General features: G+C 45.7%; 1 long non-coding RNA gene across 1 annotated transcript in view; it reads left to right on the top strand.

Moving 5' to 3' along the window:
* Positions 1 to 15,230, top strand: part of LOC140194530 (uncharacterized) — a 52,467-nt gene extending 37,237 nt beyond the window's left edge. The window contains exons 2-4 of the long non-coding RNA XR_011885235.1: positions 12,123 to 12,160; positions 12,858 to 12,967; positions 15,019 to 15,230. This is a non-coding gene — a long non-coding RNA (uncharacterized lncRNA). The remainder of the gene's footprint in view (positions 1 to 12,122; positions 12,161 to 12,857; positions 12,968 to 15,018) is intronic.
* The last annotated feature ends 630 nt before the right edge of the window (positions 15,231 to 15,860 follow it).

The following is a 15,860-nucleotide window of genomic DNA, read 5'->3' on the forward strand; positions in this document are numbered from 1 at the left end:
GAACATGTGGTGACAATTGTGGGATGCCCTCAGAAAACCATTAGCTGTGCTGTTTGTTCACGCAAACAACATGTTTGACTATACGGTCCCATGTTCAGTATTGTACAAATGTCTTAGGCACATATATCTAGCTAGGGTGTCTAAGACCTTTGCACACTACTGTAGTAATTTTATGTATTGCACTGTACTGCTGCCGCAAAAAAAGAAGCACATTTCATTGCATATGTGAGTGATGATTCTGATATGGGTCTTTGTTGTGGACTGAGAATGGAAAGGGGGCAGGCAGAGGGAAATCGTGGTTGGGAGAAGGGGGAGGAGCAGGAAGCACCAGAGGGACATTCTGTAATGATCAATAAACCAAATGTTTTGGAATCAAATGACCTTGCCTGGTGTCTCAGGGCTGGGTGTGTCTGCAACCACACCACCTCCTGCCACTGGCATTCCTTCTCTGCTACCTGACTCACGCCCCTCCCGTGACGCTCCACCGTTTCCATTCCCAACATCCTTTGCTCATGGCAGATGTATAACCTCGCTCTCCTCTCCACGTTGACATATACAGTACTTTGCAAGTCTTAGGCACCCTGGCTATATAAATGTGCCGAAGACCTTTGCACATGTGATAAGTAAGTCTGAATCTGAATTCATTGTATACAATTTTCCCTTTATAATTCTCTTTAGTCATCCATATTCATTACCCTTGCATAAGTTTCTTAAATATATATATTGTATAACTAACTCCTGCTATGATTTGATACTAATGATCTGGCATTTAAATTAACCAGTATCATAAAGATCCCTTTCGGGAGCTGACAAGTTGATTAGAAAAAGGGTACTGACTGCAACTGTAAATCCCAGGGTTTAAGCACAGTGTTCTGAGTTAATTGAGGAATACAATTCAATTTCTCCCTGACCATCTTTCCAGCAGATTTCCTGACATGTACGACAATGACAGTCAGCTTGAATGGTTATCTGTACTGCATGTTCTGCCTGGAGCTGTCCGCTCCATTTTGTCTTTCACAGCCTCTGGCCAATTCTCAGTAAAAAAAAATGCTGCCCTTCACACAGAAGTGAAAACATCGAGTCCCCTTTCTCTGCTGACAGCTGTCACTGCTCATTGCTCATTGCAGTCAAATGGTGTCATAACATAATGAAGACCGTGGACATTAAGGTCTGGAATGTTATAGATTTTTTCCCCATTATTGCAAAGGGGTTGGATGCAACAAATTTCAAATCAGAATCAGGTTTTATATCATTGGCAAATGTTGTGAAATTTGTTAATTTTGCAGCAGCAGTACAATGCAATACATGATAATAGAAAAAAACTCTGAATTATGGTAAGTATATTTATATTAAATAGTTAAATTAAGTAAGTAGAGCAAAAATAGAAATTAAAAAGTACTGAGGTGATGTTTATGGGTTCAATGTCTATTCAGAAATCTGATGGCAGACAGCAAGAAGCTGTTCCTGAATAATTAAATGTGTGCCTTCAGGTTTCTGTACCTCCTTCCCGATGGTAACATAGAAACATAAAAAATAGGTGCAGGAGTAGGCCATTCAGCCCTTCGAGCCTGCATCGCCATTCAGTATAGTCATGGCTGATCATCCAACCCAGAACCCTGTACCAGCCTTCCCTCCATACCCCCTGATCCCTTTAGCCACAAGGGCCATATCTAACTCCCTCTTAAATATAGCCAATGAACTGGCCTCAACTGTTTCCTGTGGCAGAGAATTCCATAGATTCACCACTCTCTGTGTGAAGACATTTTTCCTCATCGCGGTCCTAAAAGGCTACCCCTTTATACTTAAACTGTGACCCCTCGTTCTGGACTTCCCCAACATCAGGAACAATCTTCCTGCATCTAGCCTGTCCAATCCCTTTAGAATTTTATACGTTTCAATAAGATCCCCCCTCAATCTTCTAAATTCCAGCGAGTATAAGCCTAGTCAATCCAGTCTTTCATCATATGAAAGTCCTGCCATCCCAGGAATCAATCTGGTGAACCTTCTGTGTACTGTCTCTATGGCAAAAATGTCTTTCCTCAGATTAGGGGACCAAAACTGCACACAATACTCCAGGTGTGGTCTCACCAAGGCCTTGTACAACTGCAGTAGTACCTCCCTGCTCCTGTACTCGAATCCTCTTGCTATGAATGCCAGCATACCATTTGCCTTTTTCACCGCCTGCTGTACCTGAATGCCCACTTTCAATGACTGGTGTATAATGACACCCAGGTCTCGTTGCACCTCCCCTTTTCCTAATCGGCCACCATTCAGATAGCAATCTGTTTTCCTGTTTTTGCCACCAACCTGGATAACTTCACATTTATCCACATTAAATTGCATCTGCCATGAATTTGCCCTCTCACCTAACCTATCCAAGTCACCCTGCATCCTCTTAGCACCCTCCTCACAGCTAACACTGCCGCACAGCTTCGTGTCATCCGCAGGCTTGGAGATGCTGCATTTAATTCCCTCATCCAAGTCATTAATATATATTGTAAATAACTGGGGTCCCAGCATTGAGCCTTGCAGTACCCCACTAGTCACTGCCTGCCATTATGAAAAGGTCCCATTTATTCCCACTCTTTGCTTCCTGTTTGCCAACCAATTCTCTATCCACGTCAATTACCATACCCCCAATACCGTGTGCTTTAAGTTTGCACACTAATCTCCTGTGTGGGACCTTGTCAAAAGCCTTTTGAAAATCCAAATATACCACATCCACTGGTTCTCCCCATCCACTCTACTAGTTACATCCTCAAAAAATTCTATGAGATTCGTCAGACATGATTTTCCTTTCACAAATCCATGCTGACTTTGTCCGATGATTTCACCGCTTTCCAAATGTGCTGTTATCACATCTTTGATAACTGACCCGAGCATTTTCCCCACCACCGATGTTAAACTATCCAGTCTATAATTCCCCGGTTTCCCTCTCCCTCCTTTTTTAAAAAGCGGGGTTACATTAGCCACCCTCTAATCCTCAGGAACTAGTCCAGAATCTAAACAGTTTTGAAAAATTATCACTAATGCATCCACTATTTCTTGGGCTACTTCCTTAAGCACTCTGGGATGCAGACCATCTGGCCCTAGGGATTTATCTGCCTTTAATCCCTTCAATTTACCTAACACCACTTCCCTACTAACATGTATTTCGCTCAGTTCCTCCATCTCACTAGACCCTCGGTCCCCTACGATTTCCAGAAGATTATTCATGTTCTCCTTAGTGAAGACAGAACCAAAGTAGTTATTCAATTGGTCTGCCATGTCCTTGTTCCCCATGATCAATTCATCTGTTTCTGACTGTAAGGGACCTACATTTGTCTTAACCAATCTTTTTCTTTTCACATATCTATAAAAGCTTTTACAGTCAGTTTATATGTTCCCTGCAAGTTTTCTCTCATAATCTTTTTTCCCTTTCCTAATTAAGCCCTTTGTCCTCCTCTGCTGGACTCTGAATGTCTCCCAGTCCTCAGGTGTGCCACTTTTTCTGGCTAATTTTTATGTTTCTTCTTTGGAATTGATACTATCCCTAATTTCCCTTGTCAGCCATGGGTGCACTACCTTCCCTGGTTGATTCTTTTGCCAAACCCAGATAAACAATTGTTGTAGTTCATCCATGCCACCTTTAAATGCTTGCCATTGCATATCCACCGTTAATCCTTTAAGTGTCATTTGCCAGTCTATCTTAGCTAATTCATGTCGCAAACCTTCAAAGTTACCCTTCTTTAAGTTCAGAACCTTTGTTTCTGAATTAACTATGTCATTCTCCATCTTAATGAAGAATTCCACCATATTATGGTCACTCTTACCCAAGGGGCCTCTCATGACAAGATTGCTAATTAACCCTTCCTCATTGCTCAATACCCAGTCTAGAATGGCCTGTTCTCTAGTTGGTTCCTTGACATGTTGGTTCAGAAAACTATCCTGCATACATTCCAAGAAATCCTCTTCCTCAGCACCTTTACCAATTTGGTTCACCCAATCTATATGTAGATTGAAGTCACCCATTATAACTGCTGTTCCTTTATTGCACATGTTTCTAATTTCCTGTTTAATGCCATCCCCAACCTCACTACTACTGTTAGGTGGCCTGTACACAACTCCCACCAGCATTTTCTGCCCCATAGTGTTATGCAGCTCTACCCATATCGATTCCACATTCTCCTGGCTAATGCCCTTCCTTTCTATTGCATTAATCTCCTCTCTAACCAGCAATGCTACTCCACCTCCTTTTCTTTCATGTCTATTGTTCCTGAATATTGAATATCCCTGGATGTTGAGCTCCCATCCTTGGTCACCCTGGAGCCATGTCTCTGTGATCCCAACTACATCATATTCATTAATAACTATCTGCACTTTCAATTCATCCACCTTGTTACGAATGCTCCTTGCATTGACACACAAAGCCTTCAGGCTTGCTTTTACAACACTCTTAGCCCTTATACAATTATAACAATGAGAACAGGGCATGACCTCAGTGATGGGGCTCCTTAATGATGGACACCGCCTTTGTGAGTCATCACTCCTTGCTGATGTCCTGGATGCTGAGGAGGCTAGTTCAGAACTTTCAACAGTTCATTCTGATCCTGTGCAGTAGCACCTTCATACCCACCCCGCCCCCATACCAGAGGATGATGCAGCCAGTTAGAATGCTCTCCACGGTACATTTGTAGAAATTTTCGAGTGTTTTTGGTGACGTACCAAATCTTATAGTTGAGGGGCAATAACTGTTCCAAGCCAGGTGGTGTGGGTCCTGAGGTTCCTGTATCTCATTCTTGGTGGCAACAGAGAGAAAGGAGCATGGCCTAGGATGGTCCCTGATGATGGATGCTACTTTCCAGTGACAGTGCTCCTTGTAGATGTGCTCAGTGGTGGGAAGGGTATTTCCTGTGATGGGCTGGGCTGTGTCAACCTCTTTCTGTAGCTTTTCCTTTCCCAGGCTTTGGTGATTCCATAACAGGCCGTGATGAAACCAGTCAGTATACTCTCCGTTGCAAATCTATAGGTGTGTCAAAATTTTAGAAAGTACAGATGCTATTGTGCCTTCTTTATAATGGCACTAATGCATCAACAGACTCAAATGTTTCTCTGACTCCCTTCGTACCTGACGATGACCTCAGCCTTATCCCAAATGTCAACAACTCCAGCCTTTGCATCAATTCCTCAAGTTCAAAGTTCAAAGTGAGCTTATTATCAAAGTACATATATCTCATCATATACAACCCTAGGATTCATATTCTTGCGGGCATATGCAATAAATCCAATAACCATTATAGAATCAGTGAAAGACCACTCAGCAACAGGCCCGACAACCAGTGTGCAAAAAGGCAACAAACTGCGCAAATACAAAAAGAAGGAAGAGAAAAGAGATAATAATAATTATTATTATTATAATAAATTTGACGAGCCAGACTATGGAGAGAAGGTGGAGAGATCAAGGCCTGGTGCCAGGCAAAGAACATCTTCCTTAACGTCAACAAGACAAAATTTGAAACTGCTCACAGTTTCCACTGTGTGCTGACGTAAAGGGAGGTTGTGACTACGCCTGAAGTCGTTAACCATTTCCTTTGTCTTGTTGACATTAAGGAAGAGGCTATTTGCCTGACACTGGGCTTCGATCTCTTCCACCTCCTCTCTGTAAGACGTCTCTTTGTGGTTGGTGATGAGCCCCACCACTGTCGCGTCTTCAATGAACTTGACTATATGATTGCTTGGCTGTTTGGTCCTGTATTCATGTGTGAGCAGAGTGTACAGCAGTGGTCAGCACGCAGCCCTGGGGACGCCCGTGTTGCAGATGGTGGGGAGGGAGGAGCAGTTGTGCATCCTCACTCTCTATGAGATCTGTTGTTCAGGAAGTTCAACACTGGTGTATATGGACCGAGGAGCAGGGGTTTGTTCACCAAGGTCTGTGTGACAATAGTGTTGAATGCGGAACTGAAATCGAGAAACAGCATTCTGATATAAGTCATTCATGATGCCACAGTGCCTATCTAAGAGTTTCTTAAATGTCCCTAATGTATCTGCCTCTACCGCCACTCCTAGCAGGGTGTTCAACACACTCACTGCTCTCTGTATAACAAACTTCCCACATTCCCCCATTGCTTGTTACATACACCTGTTAGGGTGCATTCTCCAGGTACCTTATAAGGTAACTGTAGCCTTCAGCCAGGAGCAGATGTCATCAGGTGGTTCCCAACCTTCACCGAGTGTTTCGACCCTTAACCATGACACTCTCCAGTTGGTGGGCCGGCAGTGGTGGCCAAATCACTGCCCCTCTGCTCCTGGCTTCCAGCTCCCCTCCTCTCACCTACTCCAAATCCAACAAGAGGCTCGTTCTGCCTCTTCCCCCATCCTATGAGTTGCTTGTTTTTTGTTCCTTTTGTCCAGGCCAAGATCTGACAACAACCGCCATGCTGATTTGGCTGGGAAACCTCTGCAGCCGATCTCCACAGGGAACAACCATGCCTGCCATCCCTTGTCTTTACACTCCTGCACTAAGGGCTGGTACTTCAAGGCCTTTCTCTCGTGGGCCTCTTCCCATCCCTCCTCCCACAGCACAGTCAACTCAACCAGAATTATCTTCTTGTCTTCAGTTGACCACAGTACAATGTCCGGGCGTAGGGTTGTATGCACCATATCTGAGAACTGCAGCCTCCTTCCCACATCGACCCTTATCTCCCAGGACCTGGCCGTTAGCCGTAGATTGGGCTTTGGTTATTTGGTTACTAAAGGCCTGGCTCCCTCTTCGATGAAGGTGACGGCCTTCCTCAAATCTGTGCCAGCCGTCCTCTTCTTGCATCTCTCTCGCTCTAGTGTGTCAGCAAGAGCCAGAAGCACCTTATCGTGGCACCACCTATACCATCCTTGAGTTAGAGCTGTTTTACACCCAGACAGTATATGGGCCAGTGTCTCCTTTTGACCACAGAGCTTACAGTTCGGGTCCTCTCTCATCCCCCATGTGTACAGATGTAATGGTGAAGGAAGGTTGTCATACACGGATCGCAAGAGGAAGGAAATACGGAAGGGCTCCAGTCTCCATAACTCTGCCCATGAGATCTTGAGCTTAGGCGGATCCCATTTTGTCCAGGCACCCTGGGACTCTTGTTCCACTGCCTTTGAAATCCGCTTCTCTTCCTCACGGATCCGTACTTCTGCCTGTATCATGTCTCGCCTGTTCCTTATGCTTGCGCTTCCCCACTGCTGAAACTGAACTGAGCCGAGGCCTTCCCGCCCGACACAGGGGTTGCCGATAATATCTCGCAGCTTCAGAGGACACACTGCTTCCTCCACAGCTACATTGGCTGCCCACTTACGCCCAGATCTGGTTGTAACGCCTGCTTGCTTTACCAAGACATCATTAGAATCTCTCAAGCTTAATAAGGCTCTGCATTTTGCCAACTTGAATTCCTCCACAACAGATGACAGGGGAAGCTACAGTTGCCCAGATCGAATATAGAGGCCCACTGAAGAGAAGCTTGGGGGAACTCCCAACCATCTCCACAGGTGCTTGTTGGTATTCCTCTCGATGCCCTCTACGGCAGTCATGGGGAACTCCTAAAGTGTGAAGAGCCAGAGAAGCCTGGGCAGAATGCCGTATTGGTACAGCCAGGTCTTCAATTTACTGGGAAGTCCAGATTTGTCGATTTTCTTCAGCTATTCGTCTGTCTGCTTCACAGCATTGGTGACATTGGCCCCATCTGTCACTGACACATTAAACCACTCCCCCAAGCATTTTATCGGGTTATCTTCGATGGAAGGGATGACCTCACCCTGAACTTGGAGGCTAAACTTGCTGGTAACTTTGTCCTTTCTGATCACCATACACCTGGTCTTCCTGACCTTGAAGGACATCCTCGCCCAAATGGCTACATTACCCAGGGTTTCCAATACCCATCTTGCTTGGACATGTAACACAGTTGTTATAGTGATATCGTCCATGAACCCTCGTAGAGCCGGCTGAGCAATGCCCGACTCCAGCGTCGGGCCGCGGGTTACATCTTTTGCTGCTGATATTAGGAAGTTCATTCCCGTAATAAATAGGATGAGGAAGATGGTGCACCCTGTTGGAATCCCCTTCTGGAGTTCCTGCCAACTAGTTGTGAAATGGGCTGATGTAAATCTGAGTTTGAATTTTCCTAGGATCGTGTCTCGAATAGCCACTGGGATGTAGTAGTGGTCATAGTCATTGTCATACTTTATTGATCCCGAGGGAAATTGGGTAAATTGGGAAATTGGGTCAAGTCTTTTTTGGATAAGGTCATGTGGAATAGACCAGTAGGTGTTCACGAGATCTAACCAGACAACTGTTAGGTCGCCTTTTTTCTGCTTGGCCTCACGGATCAAATGGCTAATCATTGAGGTGTGTTTCAGACACCCTGAAAAGCCTGGAATACTGCCTTTCACCTCCAGTCACCTAAAATTATAACCCCTAGTATTGGCCATTTCCACCCTGGGAAAATGTTTCTGACTACTTGATCTTATCTTGTACTCCTCTATCAAGTCACCTCTCATCCTCCTTCACTCTGAAGAGAATAGCCCTAGGTTGCTCAACCAATTCTCATAAGACATGCTTTCTAATCCAGGTAGTATCCTGTAAACCTCCTCTGCGTCCTCTCTAAAGCTTCCACAATCTTCCTATAATGAGCCAACCGGAACACAATATTCCGAGTGTGGTCTAACCAGAATTTTATAGAGCTGTAACATTACCTCAGGGCTCTTGAACTCAATCCCCCAACTAATGAAGGCCAACACACCATAAGCCTTCTTAACTTATCAATTTGACAACCCGATGAACTCGTGGTCTAAACCTCAATCCAATGACATCCTGGTGGTCGCACCCTATCTATCCATAACACATCCCCCATTGCGCACAGCTAACAACTAACCTTGCACCCACAAAATAACCTGCAGATGCTGGGATCAAAGCAACACTCACAACACACTGGAGGAACTCAGCAGGCCGGGCAGCATCCATGGAAAAGATCGGTCGACGTTTCCGGCCGGAACCCTTCGTCAGGACTATAGAGGGAAGGGGCAGAGGTCCTATAAAGAAGGTGGGGGGAGGGTGGGAAGGAGAAAGCTGGTAGGTTCCAGGTGAAAAACCAGTAAGGGGAAAGCTAAAGGGGTGGGGGAGGAGATGCATGGAGGTGATAGGCAGGAAAGGTGAAGAAAGAATAGGGGAAAACACAAAGGAGGCGGAACCATGAGGGAGGTAATAGCCAGCTGGGAAAGGGAGCAGAGTGACATAGGTATAGGGGAAGGGAGGTGGAGGGAATTACCGGAAGTTGGAGAATTCTATGTTCATACCAAGGGGCTGGAGACTACCTAGACGGTATATGAGGTGTTGCTCCTCCAACCTGAGTTGAGGACGCCTTCTCCCGTCTTCAAACCTCCTCCTCCTCCTGGACACCCCACCCGGGCCTTCTACCTGCACTCGATCTTTTTATCTCCAACTGTCGCCAAGACATCAACCGTCTCAACTTCACCACTCCTCTCTCCTGTTCCATCCTCACTCCCTCTGAACAGTGCGTTCACTCCACCCTCCACTCTCTCCGCACTAATCCCAACCTCACCATCAAACCCACTGACAAAGGTGGTGCTGTAGTAGTCTGACGGACGGACCTCTACCTCACTGAGGCCAAACGGCAGCTCTCTGACACCACCTCTTACTTAGCTCAGAACAAGACCCCACCAAAAAACATCAAACCATCGTCTCCCGTACCATCACCACCCTTACCAACTCCGGAGACCTTCCATCCTCAGCCACTAAACTCATAATTCCCACACCCTGTACCGCTCAGTTTTACCTCCTCCCCAAGATCCACAAGCCTGACTGTCCTGGTAGACCCATAGTTTCTGCCTGCTCCTGTCCCACCGAACTTGTATCTGCCTACCTGGACTCCATTTTGTCACCCATAGTTCAGTCCATCCCCACCTACACCCGGGATACATCCCATGCCCTCCACCTCTTCAATAACTTCCAGATCCCCGGTCCTGACCGCTTCATTTTCACTATGGATGTCCAATCTCTATACACCTCCATTCCCCAACAAGAAGGCCTCAAAGCTTCAGCTACTTTCTGGATAATAGACCTCACCAGTTCCCCACCACCACTGCCCTCCTCAGGTTGGCAGAACTGGTTCTCACACTCAATAACTTCTCTTTTGGCTCTTCCCACTTTCTTCAGACTAAAGGTGTAGCTATGGGAACTCGCATGGGCTCTAGCTACGCCTGCCTCTTCGTTGGTTATGTGGAACAGTCTGTGCTCCAAACCTATTCTGGCATTGCTCCCCAACTTTTCCTTCGGTACATTGACGACTACATTGGTGCTGCTTCCTGCACCCATGCTGAGCTCGTCAATTTCATCGACTTTACTTCAAACTTCCACCCAGCCCTCAAATTCACTTGGTCTATCTCGGACACTTCTCTCCCCTTTCTCAATCTCTCGGTCTCCATCTCTGGAGACATACTGTCCATTGACATCTTCTAAAAGCCCACTGACTCTCATAACTACCTCAACTATACCTCTTCCCACCCTGCCACATGCAAAAATGCTATTCCTTATTCTCAGTTCCTCCGTCTCCGCCGCATCTGCTCTGAGGATGAGGTTTTCCGCTCCAGGACATCTCAAATGTCCTCTTTCTTTAAGGATCGTGGTTTCCCTTCTGCTGTCATCAGTGATGCCCTCACCTGCATCTCCTCCATTTCCCACACTTCGGCTCTCACCCCATCCTCCCGCATGGAGGGACAGAGGACAGAGTTCCCCTTGTCCTCACCTACCACCCCACCAGCCTCCGGATCCAGCACATTATCCTCCGCAACTTCTGCCACCTACAACAGGACCCCACCACTAAGCACATCTTTCCCTCCCCACCCCTCTCCGCTTTCCGCAGGGATCGGTCCCTCCGCGACTCACTGGTCCACATGTCCCTCTCCACGGATCTCCCACCTGGCACTTATCCCTGTAAGCGCAAGTGCTACACCTGCCCCTACACCTTCTCTCTTGCCACCATTCAGGACCCCAAACAGTCCTTCCACGTGAGGCAACACTTCACTTTTGAGTCTATTGGGGTCATCTATTGCATCCGGTGCTCCCGGTGCGGCCTCCTCTACATCGGTGAAACCCGACGCAGATTGGGGGACCGCTTCATCGAGCACCTCCGTTCCGTCCGCCAAAACAGACAGGATCTCCCAGTAGCCACCCACTTCAACTCTGCTTCCCACTCCCATTCAGATATGTCCATACATGGCCTCCTCTACTGCCATGACGAGGCTAAACTCAGGTTGGAGGAGCAACACCTCATATACCATCTAGGTAGTCTCCAGCCCCTTGGTATGAACATAGATTTCTCCAACTTCCAGTAATTCCCTCCTCCTCCCTTCCCCTATCCCTATGTCACTCTGCCACCTCCCCCCAGCTGCTTATCACCTCCCTTATGGTTCCGCCTCCTTCTACTACCCATTGTGCTTTCCCCTATTCTTTCTTCACCTTTCCTGCCTATCACCTCCCTGCCTCCTCTCCCCCACCAATTTATCTTTCCCCTTACTGGTTTTTCACCTGGAACCTTCCAGCCTTCTCCTTCCCACCCTCCCCCCACCTTCTTTATAGGGCCTCTGCCTCTTCCCTCTTCAGTCCTGCCGAAGGGTTTTGGCCCGAAACGTTGACCGATATTTTCCACGGATGCTGCCCAACCTGCTGAGTTCCTCCAGCGTGTTGTGAGTTTTGCTTTAACCCTGCATCCTGAGGATTAACCTGAGGCGGAACTAGATGGTCTGATTTTGACGCAGTCTTTTTATTACCTTCACGTTCTGTATCGGAATGGTTTGACACACGTTGCTAGTGTTTCCACTTTCACCACCATAGTGCACAGAGGTTGTGAGAGTCTTTAAGAATTAGAACTGGTTTATGATTGGCACATGTACTCAAGTACAGTGAAATACTTGCATCAATTCATTCAAATGGTACATGGAAATAGTACAAGGCAGAACATTAACAGAATGATCTCCACGGTAGCGTAGTGGTTAGCGCGACACTATTACAGCTCAGGACATCAGAGTGTGGAGTTCAACCCCAGCGTCTTCTTTAAAGTGTCTGTTTGTAATGTGTGGTTTTTCCCCAGGTGCTTTGGTTTCCTCCTACCATCCAAAGACCTACTAGGTAAGTTAATTTGTTGTTATAAATTGTGCTGTGATTAAGTTACGGTTAAATCGGGGTTGTCTGGGGTTTCTGGGGAGTGCAGCTCGAAAGGCCAGAAAGACTTATTCTGTGATGATTGGCAAGGCTCATGGCTGTGGACTCACTTTGGAGGACCTTGAGGTTCATATTGCATGTGTTTCTGGATTCTGTTTGCTCTTTTTGAGCGGTCTGATTAGAGCACTTTGGCGAAGACAGGTTCTGCGACCTGCAGTCCGCCAGCAGTGCAGCGCTGAACTGAACTAAATTGAACTAAACTAAATCGAAGACTCCTGGTTTGATGTTTGAAGCCTATGTGCTGTTCGCTCCCTTTTTGCGGTTTGCGCAATTTCTTCTTTTTTCGTGCATTGGGTGTTCAATGTTTTCTTTGAAAGGGTTCCAGGGTGTTTCTTTGTTTTGTCGCAACCTGCAGGAAGGCGATTATCAGAGTTGTATTCTGTATACATACTTTGATAATAAATGTACTTTGAATCTTTGAATGTGCGGGGGGACAGCCTGCAAATGTTGCCACACATTCTGGCACCAGCATGAATGGAAATGGTCTTTATTGAGTTTCAGTCGAGTCAGACTGCATTTTCAATGCCAAAGTAAATTCGACTAATCAGTTGAATTTCTAGGTCAGTGGTTGCATCACTTACGGAGGTTGTTTTCTTTTTTTCAGGGAAATGGTATTAGAAAGTAACTTCTCCAAGGATCGTCACCTTGTCTTGGTTTAAAGGCTTGTGAGCTGCTGAAATCCTGAGCGCAATGCTGTCTGGTGATTACACCCTGGTAGGATCAGAATCAGGTTTCATATCACTGGCATATGCTATGAAATTTGCTGTTTTGCAGCAACAGGACATTGCAATACATAATAAGAAAAACTATAAATTAATAACAAGTATATATAAAAAAGAAAATTAGATTGAATCTGAGGGCTCTGTTAGTCGGGGTTGAGCTGCCTGGATACACAAGCCAGGGCAGTATGACATGGAGAGCAAGCTGTTGCCCATGTAGCAAGCTTCCCCTCTCCACATATCTGATGAATCTGAAGGAATGCCAGAGACCGACACAGCAGCATTGCAGGAGGTGCCAGTCAGCACTGAACTCAATGCCTTAGGGCCTCCAGCTCCAGATTTTCCCCTGGGGTTTACTCCCAAAGCCTTCCCCATGGGTGGGTATAGCTGCAAGGCAGTGGAGGTTTGAGATCAGAGTTTTGAGATAAGCAGTGCAGAAAGAGAGGAAGAAAACAGTGAGGTAGTGTTCATGGGTCAATTGACCATTCACAAATCTGATGGTGGTGGGGAAGAAGCTGTCCTTAAAACATTGGGTGTGTGGCTTTATGTGTCACTCATAGTGGTAAGGTCAAGGGGGAGGTTCCAGACAAAGAGTGATTGAACCAAGACCTCAACGGTGGAGCTGGCAGAAGATAACGACACATCACAAAGGCAGTGAAGAATCCCCAGTCATCTTGCACTCCATTCTCTCAAGGATCATCCTCCCCACGTTAAACAAAATCACACACAGGCATTCTCCATTAAAGGAGTCAAACTTTCTCCAAATCAGAAGGCAAAATGACAAGAGGAAGGAGAAGCAACACAATGAACTTCTGTAATGATTAGAAAAACCACAAAAAGATTCAGAGAACTGGTGATAGGTACTCGAGTCTCCCATTTAAGTAATACATTCAGTTGTAATGTGAGAGTGCTGAAGGTTGTCTACAGGGAATGAAACTCATACTGAAGTAATTAAGGGTGTCAGTCAAAATATCCAGCATCCTTATTCTATGGGGAAAAAAACAGGTCAGAAGAAACTTCCATTATCCTCCAGTCCCTCAAGGGTCAGCTGAGCCACTATTTCTCCCCCGATGTGATGACCACAACACAATTGATCGCCAGTGGCTATTCTTCAAAAAGACAATAAACTGAGGAAAGAACCAGTTATAATGAGCAAGAACCCACTTTGGGATTAATGAATTATATTAAATGAAAATGCAAGAGCAAAGCTCACATATTATTGACAATGCTGTTAATGCTGTGTTAGGCTGTATGCCTTAGCTCAGAAATGCTAACATGTATTATTTCCTCACCCTTTTCTCCAAATCGCTTCTGTTTCATAGAACATAAAATAGTATAGCTCCCGAACAGGCCATTTGGCCCACAATGCTGTGCTGAACCAGCTAAAAAGCAAATCAAAAGCACCCAAACACCAATCCCTCCTACCTACACCATGCCCATATCCCTCCAGCTTCCTTACATCCAGGTACCTATCCAAGCATTTCTTAAAGGCCTCGAATGTCACCATACCACACAGCGCATTCCAGACATCCGATCTCTGAATAGGAAAATTACCCCTTACATCTCCCTTGAACCTACCCCCTTTCAGCTTCAGTGCACGCCCTCTGGTATTAGATATTACAGCCCTGGGAAACAGATGTTCTCTGTCCACTCATATACCTCTCGTAATCTTGTAAACCTCTAACAGATCTCCCCTCAGCCTCTGACATTCTAGAGAAAACAACCCAAGTTTATCCAGCCTCTTGTGATAGCACATGCCCTCTAAACCAGGCAGCATCCTGCTAAACCCCTTCTGCACCCTCTCCAAAGCCTCAACATTTCGCTTTGGAATATCTTGTGTAGGGTTCTCAGTAATATTAACTGTTAATCGCTTATTACCAAAATGGATTCTCGTACTGTTAACTGCTGAGCAAGGGGCTCTCTGTAACAGCAATGTTTGGGTTATACCATGTGATAATGGTAATTGTATTCATTTGCTAGCCAATGGAAGTCATGTTATGTTATCTTGTATATGTGTGTTGAGTTGAGGAGCGTGGGCTTTTTCAGGAGGTGTGTGGAGAGGACGGACGTGTGGGGAATGGACAGTGGTTCCAGGGCGGCAGATACTGGACCTCGGGAGTTCGGATGGTGACCGGAGACTCGGAAGGACGTTGTGGATGGGATCGGAGGTGTGAGCTCCAACGTATTAAAATCTTATGTGCACCAGACTGATAAGTTACTTATGTGGCACCTTTTCTTTTAGTTGTTGCTACTAACCCATCACCAAAATTTGCTATAAATATAATTCTTTACTCTCACTTGGTATATTGTTTGATATTTGTGTCGTGGCTGATCACTGGGCACCTCGCACTGTATCCACACCAAAGCATTTGCACTGTTTGGCGGGGTCAACAGCTATTCACCCTAGGCAACTGGAGTCATTCTGGGCAAAGGCTGTTACACTTGTAAATCACAGGTACCTTGTTATATCTGGTAAATCACAGAGAAGATGAATCTAACATATACAATGTGTTGAGAAGTGATCTCAGAATGTGTTGGTCATTGGTGCAAATGATACATTTCATTGTACGTCTCAACATTTTGACGTACAGTACATGTGAGAAATAAAGTTAATCCTTACCTCTTCCAAGTTACTAAAAATGTTCTGATACTTCTCAATGGGATATTTATTTCTGCTTTTCCTGCTATTTATCTTGTACCTACTGAAATTCTCCTCAATGTTTTAAATTATACCTGTTATTTTAACAAGGCATTGCAAATCACAAGAGTTTTATACAGCAGCTTGTTCAGTAAGTGTTACAGGGGAAAGAATAGCGAGGGATAGTCATCATCGTCATCATTATGAGCCACGTCATATGACTTTGGCGATCATGGTCTATCCATGACCA

Source organism: Mobula birostris, chromosome 3, assembly GCF_030028105.1.
Source record: "Mobula birostris isolate sMobBir1 chromosome 3, sMobBir1.hap1, whole genome shotgun sequence".
NCBI lineage: Eukaryota > Metazoa > Chordata > Chondrichthyes > Myliobatiformes > Myliobatidae > Mobula > Mobula birostris.